Source organism: Scyliorhinus canicula, chromosome 2 (assembly GCF_902713615.1).
Source record: "Scyliorhinus canicula chromosome 2, sScyCan1.1, whole genome shotgun sequence".
Taxonomy (NCBI): domain Eukaryota; kingdom Metazoa; phylum Chordata; class Chondrichthyes; order Carcharhiniformes; family Scyliorhinidae; genus Scyliorhinus; species Scyliorhinus canicula.
The window spans coordinates 67,350,861-67,372,769 of record NC_052147.1 but is presented as its reverse complement, the minus strand read 5'-3'; positions in this window follow the sequence as shown (position 1 = coordinate 67,372,769).

Here is a 21,909-nt window from a genome sequence, read left to right as displayed (position 1 = left end):
ATGACGGTTTAGCTAAAAGGATTAACCATGAGCCAATGTTTTGGTTTTGACTCTTTTTTACTGAATATCATCACCATTATCAGAAAACAATGTTGCCCACTTAAATTTCTTAGATGCACAGGGCTGGGTTTTCCTCATGTTGGTTAGTTAAGGATCAAGTGGGGAAATTGTCTGCCTTGTGAACTTGTCAGGAATATATGATTTTGGGAAAGAAATGGTGAAAGCTGGAAAAGGCTTCAACACCATTTTTCGCTTTATGGAGCTTCATTGTGTGTTCCCGTCCGAGCTCAGCTGTGTGGGCGGAACTTCAGAATTATGCATGCAGACGTCAGCAGCACCACTCCTCACAAGTGCTGTGGTTAGTACAGGAATTATAGGCAGTGTATTGAAAGTGTTCACAGTATTCAAATCCTGGTTGTTGCCCGCATATCTTCACATGCTGACACTGTTTTTCACCCTTTGGGGTCTAGTAGTGCAATAGTGGAAGGATTTCCAAGCTGATTATCAGCCAGCTGAACCACGTTGAATGCACTTTCAATGGCCAACAAATCGTGGACTTGAATCCGGAACTTCTGGTCCAGTAGTAAGGACGCAATCACTGCTCCCACAAGGGAATTTATCCTGAATGGTAAACCTGCAGGAGTTTTTGTTTAAGTGGCAGAGAAGAGGAAAGGTCTGGGTAATATCGCAACAGTGTCCACAAAAACAATGTCCACAAAATTCCCAAGATTAAAATGGATAGGGGCTGTCCTACACTTGGAGTTTTAACTATTTAAATACAGTCCACCATTCTGGGGCTGGATTCTCCAATTTTGAAGCTATGTCCGGAGGAAGTGTCTATTTGTACAATGAAAAAGTCGGCGCTGGGTAAAACACCCGGTCTTCTGACATGAATGGCCGAATAATTGCTGGGTCCGTGGCTGCGCATGTGCACGGCGACGATCTGCAGTGATCGCGCAATACAACATGGCGCCGGCTGCGCACAGACTGCTGGCCAAATAGTGTCCTCCTGGACCTCCATCGCTATCCCCGGACCACCCGCTGCCAGTTCCATCAGCCCTTTGCGAAGCCCCCCTGCCAGCAGCATAGCTCCCCTCAACTGAGGCGGTGCTGGACGCAGTCTGTAGCCACCACGCCGGGTTTACGAAAACCCAGACCATACCTGACCCGCGCAGTCGTGAACTCGGCCCATCGGGGGCGGAGCATCGGGGGAGGGTCTCAAAGCGAAGCGCTGACGCCGTCGCAACAGTGTGTGGCACGCTCCTAGAAGACGCCAGTTTAGAGGGGGCGGAGCATCCGAAAAACAGCGCCGACCCCGATTAGGTCACAAACGGGGGGTGGGCCAAGGTAGGGTGCTCTCTCAGAGGGGCGATGCTTACTCGATCAGCTGAATAGCCTCTTTCTGCAGTGTAGGGAATATATGGTTCCATAGAAATGAGTCTTTACATAGATTCAACATATCTGGGCTCATGGAATAAAACCAGAAAAATCCCCAAAACATTTGGACGACATTGGAAGAAGAGTTCAGAGTCAAATTAAGATTTTGTATCTATTGCCTGGAGTTCATATTGTACCTTCAACAGCCTTAGGAATTTATTGATTATTTTATCAGTCAAAGCAGATAAAAGTGAACTGAGTGCAATTTGTTAGAAGCAGAGCTGGCAGAACGAACAATTGAAGTTGTAATTGCATCTATTCCAATAGATGCATTTCAAAAAGATCTGCTGGTCAAACCCAAAGGCTACAGCATCAATGAGTTACTCAAAGATGAATGAAATTATGCAGCAATTACTGCAGGCTGACAAAATGTACATTTTGAATCTGCAATTCCAATCGCCAACAGTGATCAGAGTAGTCAAACCCAGGAAGGCATGTGGAGGGTGCAGACTTCCACATGCACCATATATTCCTGAAGTACAGCCATTCCAATCTGGGTTTGATGATGGTGCATCACCCTTCCCTGCAAATCCTATGGGGAGCACTAAATCAAAAGACTCTTCCCCTCACAGGTCCAGTCGCTCCATCTGGACCTGTAAAGACTTAATTACCTGCAAAGACTCGCATTCAAAGTATCATCGTGCATCAGTGACTTTGACTATATATGTGGTTGTGGAAACCACCTCTTCACTCACCTGATGAAGGAGCTGCCCTTCGAAAACAAACCGATTGGACTTTAACCTGGTGTAAAACTTCTTACTGTTCCCACCACAGCCCAACGCCGACATCTCCACATCATTGTTACAGAATGGAATAGGAGCAAGGATACTGTAAACTCAACTCAGGAATTGGTGTGCTTTGACCATAGGTTTCCGAAAGAGAGGCCTGCAGGCATTCTTTAACAAAGATCACTGCAGCAATAATTAAGTTCAGCAAAAATAAATCAATTGGATAAGTGTTTCACTGTATTGCATGGATAATGGAGCTTTTAACTTGAGGAAATAAATGAGTAAAATAAATGCAGCTAGCCTAAGTATTTAGAAAACAGTATAAAATACAGATAGTGCCCTGGAACTGCCCCGACACTGGGCACCTTGGCACTGCCAGCTTGGCACCAAGGCAGTGCCGGTGGTCCTGGCCGTCACTGTAAAGGTGCCAGGGCGACCACCAGGGTGCCAGGGCCAAGGTTGACAGTGCCAAGGGTCAGGCCCGGGGGTACTTTGCCTGTAAGTGCGGGAGTAAGGGGGGGGGGGGGTTTGCAGGCCTCAGAGAAGTTTTGGGGGTGAAGGGGGAGGTCCTGAAAGCTGGGGGTTGCTGAAAGGGGTCACTAGGGATCAGAGTAGCCTTCCAAAATGACTCCCCGATCTGCGCGGAACCGATCCTACTGGCGAAATCAGCTTGCCAGTGGAGGACGGCTACTTAAGTGTGGCCCCATTAGAGAGAAACCCCCACGAAGCCCAAAAAACGTCAAAGTGCGGAAAAATAGCGGGGTAAATCCTGGCATTGCAGCCACCAAGAAACACCTCAACAAATGCACTCTTAAGCAGACTTTAACTTCTGTCCACTGAATTGTGTCAAAGATCTAGTTATTTTTAATACCATTCCTGTGGCTTTCATCCTCAATCATGTGTTACTGGGCTCAAAGCAGCAAGCCCTTGTATTGTTTGTAAATGGTCAGTCTTTTAAAAAAAAATTTTAGTTTTGTTTTTTAAAATAAATTTAGAGTGGCCAATTCAATTTTTCCAATAAAGGGGCAATTTAGTGTGGCCAATCCAACTGTCCTGCACATCTTTGGGGGCGAAACCCACGCAAACACGGGGAGAATGTGCAAACTCCACATGGACAGTGATCCAGAGCCAGGATCGCACCTGGGTTCTCGGCACTGTGAGGCTGCAGTGCTAACCACTGCGCCACCCTGCTGCCCTGTAAATGGTCAGTCTTGCTGTCAAGCGTAAAAAACTGCTCGCAGTAGGCATCAAAGTATATTGGATGCTTTATGCTTTGTCTAACATGACGGGAGCCTGCATCAAAGCATCAAATTGACAGAGACACAGATATTCAATGAAAAACATGAGTATTGGCATTTAAATGCATCACTTATTAGGTAAATGTATTCCTCCTGTTGCTAAGCTTTACAGTTTCTAATATATTGTAAATCTAATTTTCGTGGAAAGCAGTCAGCTCAACGTGAAAACTGATATGGTGGCTAAAGGGAGTTTTGAAAATCATTTGCGGTGATTTGATTAATTCCGCCTTTCCTTTCTTACTGTCGATTTTTCTGATTACTTATACTTGATTCACGCTCCTTGAAATGACAAGGAACGTATTCCACTGGAGGAATTCTATGGATTCTAACTCCGGCTGAATGATCCGTGAGTCTACCATTGTCTGGTGACCCAAAACTCATCAAACGTTTGCAGGGAAAGTATCACCGCAGTTGATCCAATTTACCAGTGCAGAGGGGAGCTGGATTTCCTTACCCTGTTGTGCATTCCACCTGAACTGCACTATTGGGCAGAATCTTGAGCTCACTATTTGCACATTCTGGGTAGTTCATCATTGCAACTTTATCTGTGTACTCTGTGTACACTGTGTGGGTACGCACATCTTCTGCTACTTCAAGTGTAATTTGCTAAGAATCAAAATTTGAGAACTGTTTCAAATTGAATTTGATAACCATTCTCTGGTTCTCTTGATTTACCACCCAGCTTGATTCTACGTGGAATGTAGCCCCAGAGTGATGACAACTGTGGATGAAGATGTGTTGAGAGATCTCCCAGACCAGGCCTCTGAAAACTATGGTCTGTGGGTCACATCAGGTCCACTTCTGATTCAGTGATTCCAACGGAAGTACTTCAAGGAAAGTTGGATTTGGTCCATGACTGGTGGCCTGAGGCTGGCATTTCCTGGTAGAATAGCGGCCTCTTTTGGCCATCTTTGCATGTATGTATATGTAGTCAAACTGGAATAAATTAGTTTCAGTTGGGTAATTTGAACTCGTATTTCGAATTCCATGTGCTGCAGAAAGTCACTTCATGTGCTGCAAAGATATTATGGTCTGACATCCCTAGCCAAACAGATTTGTGCTGCAGAAGTTTCTAGTAAACGTGTAGAGGAACTGTGATTTTTATTTTGCTGAAAAAAGTTATTTTTAATCCAATCACAGTGAAAAGGGTATTTGTACATGTGGATGGACTGACCATTGAAGATGGTTGCATCAACAGGTACAATTGGGTGAGTGGGAGAGTATAATCGTGATCGAGAATTTTACGGTGCGTTTGTGAAGCAGCTGGAGGTGTATTTCACAGCTAATAATAGTCTCAATGATACTGATAATTAGGCAGTGGGAGAAAGGAAAGGCTGACATTTCCGACTGAAGCAGGCCCATAATGCTTGAAATGGCCAGGAATTTCCTCAGCCCGGTTAAGGTAAAGATGCCGCTGTCAGACATGTTGTGTAAGTTTGGGCAGCATTACAATCTCAAGATAGCAGAAAACCATTGCTTTGGAATCAGAAATCAATTGCTCAGTGAGGACAATGGCAACTTTGCTGTGGTTTTGTTAAAGCTGTCCATTCATTGTAATTCTGGGAAATGTCAAGAGAAAGCGTTGCAGGATAGATTTGTGTTCGTCTTAAAAAGTGAACACATTCGCAATTAAGTTGCTGGACATTGCCAAAGTTAACCTTCGACATAGCTTGCCAAACAGCATTGTCCATGGACATGGCAGGATGCGACTGGAGAGAAGTCAGAGCTAACAACTTCCAGTTATCTTTTGAAGAAAGTAAGCCGAGTAAGGAAAATGCCCCAATGACAACACTGCTTAGAATCAAAGAATACCAACAGTGCAGAAGGAGGCCATTCGGCCCATCGAGTCTGCATCAACCCTTGAAAAGAGCATCCTACCTCTGCCCACTCCCCTGCCTTATCCCCGTAACCCTGTAACCCCATCTAACCGGTGGACATCAAAGGGCAATTTATCATAGAATCATAGAATTTACAGTGTAGAAGGAGGCCATTTGGCCCATCGAGTCTGCCGGAGGACACCCACGCAGACACAAGGATAACGCGCAGACCCCGCACAGACAGTGACCCAGCTGGGAATTGAACCACGGACCCTGGAGCTGTGAAGCAACTGTGCTAATCGCTATGCTACTGTGCTGCCCCCGCTATGCTGCCGTGCTGCCCCACTATGCTACCGTGCTGTCCCCACTATGCTACCGTGCTACCCCCACTATGCTACCGTGCTGTCCCCACTATGCTACCATGCTGTCCCCACTATGCTACCGTGCTACCCACACACGATGCTACCATGCTGCCCCCACTGTGCTGCCGTGCTGCCCCCATTATGCTACCATGCTGCCCCCACTATGCTACCGTGCTGCCCCACTATGCTACTGTGCTGTTCCCACTATGCTACCATGCTGCCCCACTATGCTACTGTGCTGTCCCCACTATGCTACTGTGCTGTCCCCACTATGCTACCATGCTGCCCCCACTGTGCTACCGTGCTGCCCCCACTATGCTACCGTCCTGCCCACACACGATGCTACCGTGCTGCCCCCACTATGCTACCGTGCTGCCCCACTATGCTACTGTGCTGTCCCCACTATGCTACTGTGCTGTCCCCACTATGCTACCATGCTGCCCCCACTGTGCTACCGTGCTGCCCCACTATGCTACCGTGCTGCCCCCACTATGCTACCGTGCTGACCCCACTATGCTACCGTGCTGCCCTACTATGCTACTGTGCTGTCCCCACTATGCTACTGTGCTGCCCTACTATGCTACCATGCTGCCCCACTGTGCTACCGTGCTGCCCCACTATGCTACCATGCTGCCCCCACTGTGCTACCGTGCTGCCCCCACTATGCTACCGTCTTGCCCACACACGATGCTACCGTGCTGCCCCCACTAGGCTACCGTGCTGCCCCACTATGCTACTGTGCTGTCCCCACTATGCTACTGTGCTGTCCCCACTGTGCTACCATGCTGCCCCCACTGTGCTACCGTGCTGCCCCACTATGCTACCGTGCTGACCCCACTATGCTACCGTGCTGCCCTACTATGCTACTGTGCTGTCCCCACTATGCTACTGTGCTGTCCCCACTATGCTACCATGCTGCTCCCACTATGCTACTGTGCTGCTCCCACTATGCTACCGTGCTGCCCCACTATGCTACCGTGCTGCCCCCACTATGCTACCGTGCTGCTCCCACTATGCTACCGTGCTGCCCCACTATGCTACCGTGCTGCCCCCACTATGCTACCGTGCTGCCCCACTATGCTACCATGCTGGCCCCACTATGCTACCGTGCTGCCCCACTATGCTACCATGCTGGCCCCACTATGCTACCATGCTACCCCACTATGCTACCGTGCTGCCCCACTATGCTACCATGCTGGCCCCACTATGCTACCGTGCTGCCCCCACTATGCTACCATGCTGCCCCACTATGCTACCATGCTGCCACACTATGCTACCGTGCTGCCCCACTATACTACCGTGCTGCCCCACTATGCTACCGTGCTGCCCCCACTATGCTACCGTGCTACCCCACTATGCTACCATGCTGCCCCCACTATGCTACCGTGCTGCCATGGCCAATCCACCTTACCTGCACATCTCTGGACTGCGGAAGGAAACCAGAGCACCTGGAGGAAATCCACGCAGACACGGGGAGAACGTACAAACTCCACGCAGTCACCCAAGGCTGGAATCGAACCCGGTTCCCTGACGATGTGAAGCAGCAGTGCTAACCACTGTGGCACTGTGCCGCCTATACTTGGTCATAGCATAAATACTATAAAGTCAAGTTATGTGAAGCTGCAGCATGAAGAAGAAGGGTGACTTCACGAAAGCACGTTGAAAAAATGTAAAACAGAAAACACTGGCTGGGAGAAACAGTAGTCACTGTATCCAGTCGTCGATCAACACCAAGGTCGGTTAAGACTCATACCATCCAAACCACAATGATGTCCAGTAGATATTTGCAGCGCATCATAGTCTAAGTAATGTTGGATGGAGCTCCAGTTATACATGGAGGTTGCCGCAGCGGCATTCATTTGTGTGAATCCTGAATCACTATACTGCAAAAAGCTGAGACAAGATAATCTGGAGAAATCACAGATAGAATTACAAAGTAAAGGAGAAGAGAAAATCCCCTGAATGGAAATTGTGTGACTTTCCATCATAAACAAGAAACAATGTGCTAAATTGTCTAGTTAGGGTGTAACTGGTTAATAAACACTTCACTTAAACTGGAACTAGCCTTTCCACAACACAACATGATAGGTGGGATTCTCCGTTAGCCGACGCTGAAATTGGGAAAGGCGATTGGGCGGAGAATCAGTTCTGACGCCAAAATCGCGGCAGGAGCTTATTTGATGCCAAATAGCAATGCTCCAGCACTTCAACAGCGGCATCAATGTGTTCCGGAACGCACGTACAGTAGACACCTTGTGCATATCATTGGTGGGCCCGACCTGATATTCTCCGCCTGCGATGGGCCAAGTTCTCAACGTCGCCATTCACTTGTGTTTTTACAAATTGTGAAACCAGCATGGCGGCTGCTGAGGGAGAGAGCGGGGTTCCGGAAAGTGTCCAACATCGCCATAGTTTCTTGACAGTTGTGCCGCTGGCCGGGGGACTTCTGCCAGGGCCGGGGGGAGTAGCGGGGAGTAGCCAGTAGGTGGGCTGTGGGATCGGGTTGGACGGGCACAGAACATCATTGTCGCAGCCGGCAAGGCAACCATGCAGATGCGCACACCACTAACAGCCCACTTTGAACTTAGTGTCATTGGTCGTACAGGTGTCTCCCCAACCCATCCCCATAGGTGCCCTCTGGCCCCAGCTGACCCATCAGCTGTACGGGCATGCTCCAGCACAACCAGTGCCATTATGTTGTCTGGGATAAGTTGTGTGGGGAGTGTAATGTGTCCGGCTGCAGCTTGTCAACCTTCCGAGTGTCAATCACAGACCCAGGGAATCACGCTTCATTTTCATTTGAATCGATTATGTTCCATGTGACGCCGGGGCTAGCCCCTCAACATTAGTGAAATCAGTCCAGGTGTGGCACCAGTTTTTCTGTCGTGAAAGTCGACAAACCCTTTCAAGGATATAAGACCAACGTCAAGATTCAGAGGGACACTGGAGCAGTTTATTGCAGACCTCGTCCAATTCCCTATACTCGAAAAATTGAAAAGATTTGAGACTGAGAATCTTGCCTCAAATCGTCCTGTCTCCATATTTTTGGAGACTGGATAGTATGACTGAAGATTCAAAATGGGATCCTTCTTTTAAAAACTTATTCATGTGGACATCGCTGGCTGGGCCAACGTTTGTTGTCCACCCCTAATTGCCCTTAAACTGAGTGGCTTGTTTGACCATTTCAGAGGCTATTTCAGAGTCAGTCACATTTCTGTGCCTCTGTTGTCACATGTCGGCCTGACCAGGTGAGGATGGCAGATTCCCTTCACTGAAGGACATTGGTGAGCCAAATGGGTTTTTACGACAATTGGCAAAAGTTTCATTTCATCATCAGTCTTTTAATTCCAGATTTGCATTGAATTCAAATTTCACCATGGTGGAATTTGAACCCATATCCCGAGAGCATTTCCCTGGGTATTGGATTACTAGTCCAGTGAAAATAGCACCACGCCACCATCTCCCATGTGGAGGTTCTGACCTGCTGTCCTCCATGACCAATGCCTGGGAACTATGAACATTCAATTGGTAATTCCGCTGATCTCTGGGACCGTTCATGAATGTTCCTTCCTAGATCAGGAGTGATTCTACCTCAGCGGGAGAACATAGTCTCTCAAGCTCAGAATCTGCATTCCATCCCTGAGTTAGACAAGATGACTTTGGACAGTCCTGCAGTACTTACCTGAATAGTTACCCAGAAAATGTTACATAGAAAAACCCTAGTCTCCTGGGCAACCACAGAACTGACCCTGCAACACTCACACTGACAACCAGCTCACACCAACCTTTCCATGAAACTCTGACTACTCCCCTGACCAGGCCTGACTACTTCCTGAATCACTGAGCACCTTGCCCACCTGCCCCTCTGCAGAAGATTTGGGCCACAATCTCTAAAGTAGAACAAAGTAATTTGGCTACTCTCATTGTGATGTTACCAATGTCTGTGGGTACTGTAAGAATATATGGGGGATTGTAAGGTATCTGTAAATCAGATACTGAAATGTAATTCATTTGATACTTTGTCAAATGGGAGGATCTGTTCACAATGCTGTGAGGAAGCAAGATTTTTTTTAAATAAGCCTGACAAACAATTATTTGCCACTTAATTTAAATGATGTATCCAAATCATCTTTGACTATCAATGCACACATGGGTCTATTTCCGTTTCACAGGATGCCATTTGGTCTTTCTCCTGCCTCTTACATTTTTCACGGGATAATGAATCAAATTCTGCAAGGAACTTCCAAGGAGTATGTGCCTCTTGGATGATATACTTATTTGAGCTCCAAACAGGTGGACTAATGATAACTGGCTTGAAAATGTACTCCTATGTTTTGAAAAGCTTGGAGTTTGCATGAAAGCACAGTGGCATGATGGCACGGTGGTTAGCACTGCTGCCTCACAGCACCAGGGACCCGGGTTCAATTCTGGCCTTTCTCCCCGTGTCTGCGTGGGTTTCCTCCGGGTGCTCCAGTTTCCTACCACAGGCCAAAGATGTGAAGGTTAGATGGATTAGCTATGCTAAAATTGCCCATAGTTTCCAAATATGTGCAGGCTAGTTGGGGTTACAGGGAGAGGGTGGGGGAGTGAGCCTAGGTAGGGTGGCCTTACAGAGGGTCAGTGCAGACTCAAAGGGCCGAATAGCCTTCTTCTGAACCGTAAGGATTCTATTGAAAATACGATTTTCAGATATATTGTATTGTAATTATTTTGTGCAATAAGGGTTAAAAGCCTGAGTTAGTATGTGAGTGCTGCAGCCATGGTTTAAAAATAATTCTGTTTGAGATGTTTTTGGGAGCCAGGGGTACAATTGCTAATAGAATTTACAGTGCAGAAGTAGGCCATTCAGCCCATCAAGTCTGCACTGGGCCTTGGAAAGTGCACACATGCCTCCAGTAACCCAGTAACCACACCTAACCTTTTGGACACGAAGGGGAAATTTAACATTGCCAATCTACTTAACCTGCACATCTTTGGACTGTGGTAGGAAACTGGAGCACCTGGAGGAAACCCACGCAGACATGGGGAGAAAGTGCAGACACCACACAGAGAGTCACTCGAGTCTGGAATTGAACCCGGGTCCTTGGAGCTGTGAGACAGAAGTGCTAACCACTGTGCTACCATTCCACCCAAAAGATGGGCTTGTTGGGTGGATTTGTGTTTGGATTAAGAGGGTTCACTGTAGAGTAGGTAATTAGATACATTGTCGGGATTCTCCAATATTGCGATCAAGTGTTGACGCTGGGGTCAAAACCGGCAAGAGCGACGCCGGCATCAATGGACCTCCAGGCCCAGTAACTCTCCTGGTCTTCGGGGGCTGGAATGGCGCCAGAGTGCTGTGCGCTGCTCTGGCGTGGGAAGCCGGCCCTGCACGGCCGGCATGGGTCCGCGCATACGTGCAATGGCCATCTCCGCACCGGCGCATGCGTGTGATTGCCATTTCCATGCCAGCCCCTGCGCAACATGGTGAAGCCCGACAGGGGCCCAGCAAGGAGGAACATAGGCTTCCCTGGAATGAGAGCGCCTGCCATCGGTAGCCCCCCGATCGCCTCCAGGCCCAGTAACTCTCCTGGTCTTCGGGGGCTAGAATGGCGCCAGAGTGCTGTGCGCTGCTCTGGTGTGGGAAGCCGGCCCTGCACGGCCGGCATGGGTCCGCGCATACGTGATGGCCACCATGGAGGCCCCCCCCCGGATTCGGACCAGCCGCCCCCTCCACGAGGACGGCCCCCGCAGCCAGAATGCTGAGGTCCCGCTGGGTGGAACCATATGTGAACCACGCTGGCGGGAGTCAGCAGAACTCACTAGGCACTCGGCACGTCGAGTACGGAGAATCGCCGCGGGGGCCGCTTTCAATGGCCCGTGACCGGCGCCGTGGCGACCGAGTGGACACGATTGGCGCCGATTCTCCAGTCGCCAGAGAATCGGTGGCCCAGTGTCGGAGTGGTATTCTCGCGCCCCACCACTCCCGGCGCGGGCTGGGAGATTCCCGGCCATTGTGTTTCAGCTTGATAACATTATGTAACTAATGGGAGGAGTTAGAGTACCGAGTATTTTAGCAGAGAAGCAGACATTGTGTGTTGGTTTCTGGAAGTCACACCATGAAGACAGTTTCTCAAGACTTCAGCTAGAGATCTGATAAGATTCAGGTCTATTTCTTGAAACAGTCTCAAAGAACATCTCTTGAGCAAGTATGCCTGAATCTGCTAACCGAATTTAAAAGTGGATTGAGAACTGAGAAGGTTTTGTTGTTTGAATGTGAATAAAGATAGCAGTTAAGGGTTATTGTGTCATTGTATTGATTAGCATTGTTTCAGGCATAATTGTAAGCTATTTTCTTGTGTGACAGTAAAGATGTTTTAATACTGTGTTAATAATAAAACTTGTTTAAGAAATCATACATCTATTTTGAGATAAATCACTCCTGGAATGAGGTATCCTTTCCTCTAAACTTATAAACTTTCTTATAAACTTAAAAGAAAATATTGGGGTTCCTCTCCTGTATCCTCGCCTGGAGTCTGGTGTCTGATTCGGATCATAATACTGTGGTGCATTCTATGGCACAAATGTGGACTGGATCACAGTATCGACAATGATGCATTACATCCTACCAAGGGCAAGAAGATATGTGCCACATCCGTAGACTATTTCTGAGCTCAGATTGGGTTTCGTGAATTTCTCGAGTCAATTCATATCAAATATGGCAACCTAATTGCATCCATTGAATGAAATATTGAGGAATTGGACAAGGGAATATGACAAAGCATTCCAGTTGTGTGAAAGTAAATTGGTGGATGGTACAATGTTTGGACAGTACAATGTGACAAAAAAGGATTAAGCCAGCATGTGATACCTCTCCATGGGAATAGGTGCTGTGATCTCTCCTGTATTGGGATAATGATTGAGGAGAAGCCGATTGCATTTGCCTAAGTGCCAGTGTGCCAAATTAAGCTTGTAGTACTGGAAGCACTGGGTGGGATTTTCCATCCAGCCACGCCAGAATGGCGAATTGCAATTGAGCGGCGAATCGCGCGTCAGCCAAAAAATCAAGGCCAGCGCCAAGCACCCAATGAAATTACATGCTCCAACGACTCAATAGCGGGCAGCACAACAGAATGGATGTGCAAATTGTACAGTAAAGTATAGTAAAAGCCGTTGGCACATCATTAACGAGCCCCACCCGGCATTTTACGGGCCCCTTGCGATGCCCCGCCGCTGTCAGATGGAAGTACCAATGGCAAGGTTCACTTGTGGTATTTAAAATCGGGAAACAGATGCTGCAGCTGCTAGGGGAGAGAGAGGAGGTTAGACAAATGTATCCCACCGGACACGGTTGGGTATGGGGTTATGCGCCATGCTAACATGTCTGTCCTTTACCCCCTGCAGAGAATGGGTTTCGGTATCCAACCAGGAGTGGTTTGCATCTGCCTTGCTACCGCAGCCATTGCGGACGCAATGAGGCTGTACGAGCAGGAGCCGCTTGAGGAGGGCCCTGCAGCAGCGGAACCTGCCCCAGAGGAACAACCCCAACTCCTGAGTCCCCTCTGGCAGCCGTCATCTGGAGCGACCAGACCTAGGCGTGGTCACAACCTGTTCTGTCCGCTGCCCGACGGATGCACCAGGGACAGGTGGGAGGGATTCAGAGGTGCTGATTTGTTCCTGCACCTCCCGTGTAGGAGTAACCGGCACGGGCCCCATCATCTCCTTCTCCCTCGGGGTGCCCATCGGGTTACTCCTTGGGACGAGGGCATGGTCAGAGCAAGCTCCAGGGGCTCACCCGCCAACTTGCACTTTCAGTTCTGGAGGCCCGCTCTCATCTCGAACACGGTCTCCATGCGAGTGGCCATGGAGCACAGGGACTGGGCCATGCCTTCTGGGACTGTGCCCAGTCCCTCTGTGCCTGGTTCAGGTTAGCCAGCACCAGGCCAATGCCCTCGATGCCAACAGCCATGGCCCTGTTGTGATTGGGCCATGCTCTGGAGCACCGCAGCAATGTCCATGTGGCCCTGCTACACAGCTGCCTGTGACATGGCGGCCCTATCATGTGTCTCAGCCACTGCTCGCACACTGTGCCCAGGCTTTGGACATCCTGACCCATGGCCGAAAACTCCGCTCCGGGGCCAGCGCCGTTTTCCTTGGGCCGTAGAACTCTCACGATTCATTGAGCACCTAGTCTCTGAAACGGAGAATCTCGTCCATTGTCTTTGATTTTTGGAGTAAGAAGATTTCAAGAATACTTGTATGGTTATAGATTCACAGTCAAAACTGATCACAAATCACTGCAGAGCTTATTTGAATTCAAAGCCTCGAGTAGCCACTTTAGCTGCTGCCCAAATGCAAGATGGGCTTTGATTTTGTCTGCTTATCAGAACGACATTAAATAAATGCTATCAGAAGATCATGGGTTGGATTCTCCGGTTGCAGATGCTGAAATCACGTTCGGCGATCGGCCTGACAATCAAAATTCCCGGCCAAATCGGGGCGGTGGCGCTTTCGCGATGCTCCGCCCCCTCCAAACTGACGTATTCTAGGACTAAGCCGCGCCACGTATCGACGGCCTCAGGACATTGCTTGAGGCCCGCCCCCCAATGCTCCGCCCCCGATCGGCCGAGTTTCCGATGGCGTCAGTCGCATGTGCTCTCATTCGTCGGGAACACGGCGTGGCGGCTACGGACTCAGTCCAGCGGCGCCACAATCGGGGGAGGGCTGATCCGTGGGCGGGGGGGGGGCTTCATCAGGGACTGGGGGCAGGGCTGGGTCCGTGAGCGGCCACCCCCATGTAGCACGGCGCAGCCGCTGCAGGCCACCGCCATGCGCATGCGTGGCCATGGACCCGGCAATTCTCTCGGTCTTATCGGCAACTAGAGCTGGGTGCTCTATGCTGCCGGCATGCTAGCCCCCAGCAAAATGGGAAATCGGTGGCCGTTTTGTGCCATTGTTTCTGGCATAAAATGCCACCGTTATCACTCCGACATGGGGACATAGCCCTAGAATCGGAGAATCCAGCCCCATATTTATGCTGACGAAGTTTCTAGATTACCATCTTCATCAGAGGTATAGACCAAGAGGGAAGCTTTTTTTTTCCACACGTAGATGAGTTGCCAGTCAGAGCAGATGACATTGGGAGAACTCACAGGAACCTTGCATTGGCCACAGTATATGACGATGGAGAAAATAGGTGATCAACACAGGTACTGGATATAGAAATCAGGCCTTTTTTGTAATGATTAAAACTGTGTTGTCCGTTGATAATTGCTGTCTTATGTGAAGAGCTAGAGTTATGATTTCAGAACGGTACAGATCGTGACCTTCATGACCAACACTTAGGGATGAGCTTGACAAAGTCTGGTGAAATGCTATGTTTGGTGGCCAAAGACATAAAACAATATACAGGATGCTAAGAAGTAGAAAAGAAGTTGCCATCAGTACCTTTACAACCATGGAAAAGACAACTGGAGTATCACAGAAGCTGCAAATGGATTTTGCAGAATTTGAAAGGCAACAACTATTCATTATGATACACACGAGAGCTCCACTCTATCATCCTGCTTCAAATGGAGCAGCAGAATGCACAATTCAATTTGTTCAGTGTGCTCTTGTTAAACAAATGCGAGATACAAATTGAAAGGAATGTCAGTTGTCATTGAAACCAAAACTGGCATCTTTTTTGTTTATTTATCGTGACACAACCCACACTACTACCAGCGGACCGCCAGCTGAATTATTTGTCACAAGAGAGCCTAGCACACTCAATGTAAGAGATACAAGCCAGGCAGAAAGAGGGTCGCGGTATGGTTAGAACGAAGGAAGGAATCCTGCAGCTGGACCAGAAGGTAAAAGTGAAAGAAAACCATTAAAAGTGGTTTTAGTGGTTACCAGTAGGAATTGTGAAAATATCTGATCCTCACACGTATTTGAACAAAACGTTCAAAAGTGGAAAAGATTGTACATATGGATCATATTTTACCTTTAGAGGTTCCTGGAGGTAAATGAAGTTGGAAAGAATCAAATGAGTGATGAATTGGATAGTTGGTGTGCGAGTAGAGTACCAAACAGTTACCGCAACACAATTTGTGCCTGTCACCAGTTCAGATCCAATGCAGAGTCAGACAGACACGTCTGATGAAGTGGAAAATTCAATTGAAGGTCTTGGGCAAAATCAGCCACTGGGAAAAAAGCTTCTCCTCAGACTCAGGATGAAATGGGTCACGGTTCTTACCCAAGTATTAGACGTTTGAGTGAAGCAAGCAGATATCCTCTTAGAAATAGGAAGATAGTTAAGTTGGATTTGTAAATAAATAAAAATAATGAGATTTGTAAATAAATTTTAAAAAATGAAAAATGTATTTACTTTAAATGGGATTTGAACGTTTGTGCAACTTTTTCATTAAGGAGGGAGGACAGTTATAGCTCTCTTGTGGCTATTTGTGTATGCATGTACATATCGTCAACCGAGAATAAATTAGTGTCAGTTAGATATTTTGGACTCCATGGGCTGAATCTTACCATATTTTTAGGGTTAGGGTTTGATGCTGGTTTGCCGTCGATTTCCAATTATCCAGACCCCCGAGGTTGACAGAATTGCAGCACCAGCCGCACGGTCTGGAGGATGGTATTAGATGCCCCGACGACCGATTGTCCAGGCCCTGAGCGATTCTGCGGCCCGGATTGGTCGAAGTCCTGATGGCGTGGTTCTAACCACGTAACAAAATTTATTGAGCTGTCGCGCTGGCTGATGTGGCGGATGGAGGCGGTAGGAGCTGGCGTGGGGGGACTGCAGGTTCTCGTAACGGCCACAGGCCGTGCTCTCGTCAGGGGTGGGAGGCCTTGCCAGCGTTGGGGAATGGGAGGGGAAGGGGGGGGAGGGCAGGCCGAGCAGTAGGGAGCCCCTGACATGACAGGGCGGTGCCCGCACCACAGGCCCCATTCCGGCAGTCATCTTGCTGGCCACCCACCCTGGGCGCTGGGTGAACGCAGGGCTAACGGTCTTATGGGTGGGTGCCGACCCCCTCCCCGGCCACCCCACCCAACCGCCGACACCCAACGGGGGACCACCCAAGGCCACATTGGCGGCAGCCCCAGTGTGGGCAGTGCCACCAGATGGTGGCCCTGGCAGTGGGGACGGGCGCCAGGAGCAGGGGCACCGGCGAGGTGGGGGTGGGGTCATGCATGACTGGGGTGCGCGGTGCCAACCAAGGCCACCATGTAGCCCATGGTACCCAGCTGTGCACCTGTGTATGAGCCATGATAACACTGCATCCCCTCACCCCCTGCAGATCATGTTTCGGCACCACCCAGTGATGTTGGCCACCGTGGTGGGGGCGCTGCCCTGCTTGCGGCCCTGTGCGCGAGCGCATGTTGCTCAGAGAGGTGGCAGAGGCTGCAATAGAGGAGCGGCCTGTATAGGGGCAGATGCCAGCCGCTCAGGCTGGTGGGCTGCCTGACCAACAGGACGAGGAGGAACAGGACGAGGGGGATGAGGAGGAGGAACAAGACGAGCAGGAGGTGGAGGGCGGGGAAGAGGGGGAGGTGGTGGTGGTGCCAAGGAGGCACTTGATGAGGTATGTACTGGCGCCGCATGTCCTTCCGGGAACTCCTGTACCGGGCATGCAGGAGGAGGCTGCGGATGAGCCGGGAAACTGTCACTCTTATCTGCCATATGATGGCACACCTGGCACTGCGTGGGCAGGGGGAGGACACCCACTACCGGTGGCCGTCACACTACGGGGTCTATTCAATTGCCGAGTGGGGACCTGTCCGGCATCTCGCAGGCATTGGCGCACAGGTGCACCAACGCCGTGACGGACGCCCTAAATGTCTTGGCGGATCGGGACATTCAGTTCCCTGTGGACCGCGCCCAGGCAGTGGGATTCGTTGCCATGATTCCCCAGGTCCAGGGTGTCATCGATGGAGTGCATGTCGCCATGCGGGCACCGGTAGATAACAGGCTGATGTTCACGAACAGGAAGGGGTACCATTCCATGCATGTTCAAGTGGTGTGTGACCACCAGATCAAGATCCTGCGGCAGGTACATGGGCAGTGTGCATGACTCATTTATCTTGGCCCAATCAATCATCCCCAGCATGTTCGAGGCCCTCCCCCGCACCTCCACCCCCTCCACCCACATTCACCCGCACCCCCACCGGCTGCGGGGCTGGTTGCTGGGCGACAGGGGTTACCTGATGCGGGCGTGGCTGATGACGCCTATACGGAGGCCATGGGACGACGCGGAGAACGGCTATAATGAGGCCCATTGTGCGACCAAGGGTGTGGTGGAGAGGTGCTTCGGGGTGCTGAAGATGCGCTTCAGGTGCCTGGACCACTCTAGAGGGGCCCTCCAGTACGAGGCAAGGAGGGTCAGCCACATCGATGTGGTCTGCTGCGTCCTTCACAATTTAGCTCAGCAGAGGGGCAATGAGCTGGAGGAGGATGAGGGGCAAGAGCAGGCCTTGACAGAAGAGGAGGAGGAGGGGGAGAGGGACAATGTGTGGCAAATGGGGGCTGGGCATGCGCAGGAAACTACGCTACGCCACCGGCTGAGGCGCTTTGATCGGCGCATGTTTCACCAACTAGGGGGGGTTTGCACAGGCACCACATTACTGCACCCCCTCACCACCTAGTACCCTCACCTCCCACACCACCAAACCACCCGCCTGCACACCACTCTTGCATCATATGTTCACCTGTGGCACAATGAGCTGGGGGCACTGGGTTGCCAGTGACAGCGGGTCTGGCCCATGGGATGGAGGATGATGACAGCCCGGTCTGCGATGAGCTCCGAGCTCCACATCGTTAGACAATGTCTGACTCGTGCCCACAATAGCACCTCCCACTTTGGTGATCCCTGCATGTGAGCTGGCCACTCCATCACATGGCCCTGTCGTATCGCTGGGGAAGGGGTGATGGGGAGATTCGGGGGAGGGGCTGCACGGCGCACCCACTGGGCTTTAATCTTCCACTACCCCTCAGCCACAGGGGACATCATTTACCGCCCCACCCCGCACCAATCAGACAGAGCACACAGGTAGCTTGCACCAGTGATAACATGTGTTTAATGTGCACAGGTATATACAATATGTGCCCTAGTCCCTATAACTAAACAGTGCCCTGCACCTGTGCCAACTTAATTTGTGTCCATCCTTCTGGCCTTACGGGCACTATCACTCCGCCAAGGTGGTTAACCAGACGGTACAGCAGGAGTGGAGGTGGAATGCTGTGACTCCTGCCCTGAAACGAGGGTCGCCGTTGGCGCACGTTTCCTGGTGCGGCCGGCCTAGTTGGGCCAGGCTGCTCTTCAGGCATCCTGGGTGACGTGGTACCGCCCTGTCCCATCCGCTGCACACCAGATGAACCAGGGACAGGAGGGGGGAGTCCGAGGTGCTGCGGTGTTCCGGCACCTCCCCTGCAGGAGTCACCGGCACGTCCCCATTACCTACTTCTCCCTCGGGGTGCCTGATGGCCCCATGCTTCTCGATGGGACGGGGGTGTGAGCGGAGCCAAACCCTGAGCCCCACCCACCACCTGGAGCTGCCAGTCCTGGAGGCCCGCACTGGTATCGACCAGGGTCTGAAGGTTGGTGGTAATGGATCTTAGGGAGTGGGCCATCCCAGCGAGGCCAGCCAGCACCTGGGCAATGGCGCTGATGCTCGCAGCAATGGCCTTCTGAGACTGGGTCACACTGAGGAGCGCCGCTGCAATCTGCAGCTGGGTCTGGTACATGGCTGCCTGTGAATGGGTAACCATGTCCTGGGCCACGGCCCCCACCTGCACAGGTATATACAGGTTTGCATAACCTGCCCCATGTCCAACACCCTTGTCCCCAGTGTCTCCACTGCGGACGCTACCCCTGCAGTTTTGACCTGGGTGGCACACATGACCGGCACTACTCCCTGCTCCTGCACGCGGTTGGACTCCTCCACCTGCGTCTGCAGACACTGGAAGCCGGCCGTCATCCCCTTCTCTGGTCCCTGGGTCGCTGACTGCATCGCATCTATAGGTGGGACTGGATATTCCAGGAACCCGGGACCCGTCTGGGCGGAAGCTGGTTACTGGGGCCGGGCTGCCCTCCAACCGTCCGTCAGGTGCTCCTACCTCCAACTGCTGAACCGGAGCGACTGTGTGGTGCTCACCAGGAAGTGTCCCAGAAGCCTCCTCCCGAAAGAGTCCAGCCAAGGTGATAGTCTCTGCGATGGTGGATGGTGGAGTGTGTTGGAGATAGCAGTGACGGAAAGTCCAAGTCCTCATCGGACCCGACGTCCGGAGTCTCCTGTGTTGTGTTGTGCTGTGTGTCTGTCCCCCGTGTGTTGGATTACTGTGTGTCGGGCCCCTGTGTGTTGGTTTTCCGTGTATCGGGCCCCTGTGTGCTGGTCCCCTGGGTCGTGGTGTGCTGTGTGTCTGTCCCCCGTGTGTTGGTTTCCTGTGTATCTGTCTCATCTGTGTTCGTCCCCTGTGTCATAGTGTCCTATCTGTCTGTCCCCTGTGTTTCCGTCCCCTGGGGTTGTGGGTTCCTATCTCGTTGAGGCCGGTGGGCTTTTGTTACGGCTGCCCTCCCCGTCGGTGCTTGGGTCCCTGTGGGGCACGGACCCTGGCACTGTCTGGGGGCTGGGGGCGCCGGAAGGGCTGAGACCACTGCCAGCTGGACCCACATGTGTTGTGAGGGCCTGCAGACAGGCAGGGGGTTCTCACTTGGTGGGGCATCGCCGACCTTGCATTACCGACCTCCCGCTCCTCCAGTTCGCCAACAGTGTCCAGTGCCCTCTGCTTGGGCACAGTTAGGGTACGCAGTACTGGTGCTCCCCCTCCGGTCTTCTCCCGCTCCCAGCGATTATGTGCGGTCTTCTCCTGGGGGGTGGGGGATGACACAAACAGCAACAGTGTTAGACAGTCTGACGCACATAGCCCAGAGGCTGGGTCTCTGATGACATCAGTACACAGGGCACGCGGGCATTGCGGTTGGCAAGGGTGGGTGCAGCCATGTGGGTCAGGGTGTTCATAGAAACGGCAAACAAAACATCCTTTACCATCGGCTGCAGACCACACGTGACCGACCACTTGCTGATCCCAAATCCAAGGCCTGGGTTTTACATTGTCAAATCGAGTGCATTGTCCCACCCACCCTGATGTCCCACCAACCCAAAGTCATCAGGCAAATCTGGGATAATGCAGAAGGTGCTTGGGAGCCAAAATCAGCAGGCTGCCCGCCATCTTTAAAAAACAAATTAAAAACCAATTCAGTTTGTCAACAAAGTGACTGAGATTTTAAGTGGCCACCTCAATTTGTTTTAGGCATACGGAAAAAACATTGTGGGTGTTTCACATCAGGTATAGTAAGAAGTGTCACAACACCAGGTGGGCTGGTTTAGCTCACTGGGCTAAATCACTGGCTTTTAAAGCAGACTAAGCAGGCCAGCAGCACGGTTCGATCCCCGGACAGGCGCCGGAATGTGGCAACTAGGGGCTTTTCACAGTAACTTCATTGAAGCCTACTTGTGACAATAAGCGATTTTCATTTCATTTCATTTCATTTCATTTCAGGTCCAACAGGTTTATTTGAAATCACAAGCTATTGGAGCGCACCTTCTTCATCAGGTGAAGGAGGACCAGACTTCACCTGATGAAGGAACAGCGCTCCAAAAGCTTGTGATTTCAAATAAACCTGTTGGACTTTAACCTGGTGTTGTGAGACTTCTTATTGTGCCCTCCCCAGTCCAGCACTTGCATTTCCACGTCAGGTATAAAAGCGTTTTTCCAGGCTGGATAAATAGGGCTGCAAACAGCTCTGTAGCTAACTTCAGCAGAAGCTTTGCAAATGTTTTCCTTCATGTATTTATTTATCTGAGTTGTTCCTAAAGAGGGAGTGAGGGCCTGAAGACAAGGCTAAAGTGACCAATTAGGGCTCTAGCATATCACCCGGGGTTTGCTGTCTCCCATGCCCTTAATGCACTCCGAATGAGGTTCCTCCTCTCATGAGGGGAAAAAGGGGATGAGACAGAGAAGGGCAGCTATGAAAGCACAGGAAGGTGTGGGACCTGCTGCTGTGCAGGGGCCCACACAAGAGAGTGAATAGCATGAGGAAGCAGAGGTTGGATTCAGCACTAATCTGCAGCAAAGAACACAGTCCAAGGATGACACACCTGTATGCGTCAGATGGTCAATGCCTGAGATAACTGATTTTCTGGTCTCATCTGCAACTGGACCAGAATATTTCGACCGCACTAAAAGCACATTGATAAATGTCCATCCTGCGTCTCATCATGGAGGAAGCCACAT